This window comes from Spea bombifrons, chromosome 9 (genome assembly GCF_027358695.1).
Source record: "Spea bombifrons isolate aSpeBom1 chromosome 9, aSpeBom1.2.pri, whole genome shotgun sequence".
Classification (NCBI taxonomy): domain Eukaryota; kingdom Metazoa; phylum Chordata; class Amphibia; order Anura; family Pelobatidae; genus Spea; species Spea bombifrons.
Window position 1 is genome coordinate 15,978,023 of NC_071095.1, and position 1,514 is coordinate 15,979,536.

Below are 1,514 nucleotides of genomic sequence, written 5' to 3' on the forward strand. Positions count from 1 at the left end.
CCGTTCTCCTCGGCCCCCTTACCCCCCCCATTTCCCCAGGTTATGTTCCACTAAAGTGCTAACCATATGTGCCACGTCTGGGAATGTAATTGTACACTGCTTCTACTGAGCTTTCCGTAAACTGAAGTCGTACTGTAACGTGTATTGCCCTGCGCTGCGTCGCAGTACTGCTTATCGTCTATCTGTACCAATATTACTGAGCTATGTACTCCTGCTAAAACAGGTTGATGTCTGTTTTATCATAATCAGTTTTGTATAATAAACTTAAATACAAAAAAAAATTCGCTTCTCGGCCTTTTGGCTAAGATCAAGTGTAGTCTCTCTTGTGGTGGGGAGGGATGACACTGATCCTCTGGCCTTAGGGTTCGGGAAAGCAATGGAACCCGAGGTGAAATTGCCCTGGCAGAAATGCCGGAGTCACCGTGTGTGGTATTGCACGCCACTGCACACGGTGAGCGCACGTTTCCACTGGCGGCCTTCCAGCACTACTCGCCCCCATGTACCATCAGGTCTTGGGGATGAGAATTATTTTTGAATCCGGCAGGCCAGAAATGGCTTGTCCTTAAATTATTTTTCCTTAATTTATTGAATTCACTTCGTTTTTGCACGAGTGCCCATTAATTTACTCCCCTTTTGATTCACGGCATTGAAATTCACGGCTTGGCCCCCGCTACTCTACGGCACATGTTTTTGTAACCACGTTTTGGACACTGTTTTTCTTTTTAGGAGGCAGTGAAGTCTGGACTTTGCTGGAGGAGGATTGGAGCCTTCTGGCCCTTTCCTCTCTTCAAGAAGGCCAGCAAGGAGTCTCACTCTTCGGGGTGAGACTCAAGATCCGACCCTCCCATGGGGGGGGGTTGGAATTTGTCTGAGTTCTCCGTGAGGGAACTCGGTATCGTAGTCTGGCTTCTGCTGCCTTGTGCACAGAATGCGGCACCAAAGGAGCACGCACCTCGGGCTTCCAAAAAAAAAAAAAAATTGGTGGCAGCGGTGGGATTTCTTCTTAGTCTGAGGGACAATGACTTTCTACCGGGATTGACCGACAGGACGGCAGACTTTGGTCGCCTTGACGAGGACATGGATGTGGTATCAGAATTCCAGGGGCTGCTGCGGGTCATCCTCTCCTGCTACACCACTACTCTGCCAACAGAACAATACCGGAATCTGAGGCAACTGGTTGGACGGTCACTATGGCAGAGGGCTGTTATATGCCGGGGTCAGTGTCTTCCAAGCTCCGAACAAAAGATTAGAGACCAGCGGGAACTACGGATGTCCTTCCTGGGACAGCAACCCCAGGAGCAATGGGTATCCGAATTGGGCAAGCTGGTCCAACAGGAGGTACAGCTGGAAGATCACTATAGGGCTCTGCAGTGGTATACAGAACAAGCGTATTGGGGAAATGCGAAAGAATGTTCTCCAGAGGGCTATGACTTTGGGGGCCCAGGATTATTATGGGATAGTCTTCAGGAGGATCTGGACTTTGGAAGTACAGCGGAGTGGCGGATCGAGGACAT

General features: G+C 49.7%; 1 pseudogene; it reads left to right on the forward strand.

The window, feature by feature from the left end:
- The first annotated feature begins 281 nt into the window (after positions 1–281).
- On the forward strand, positions 282–461 carry LOC128466755 (uncharacterized; annotated as a pseudogene).
- The last annotated feature ends 1,053 nt before the right edge of the window (positions 462–1,514 follow it).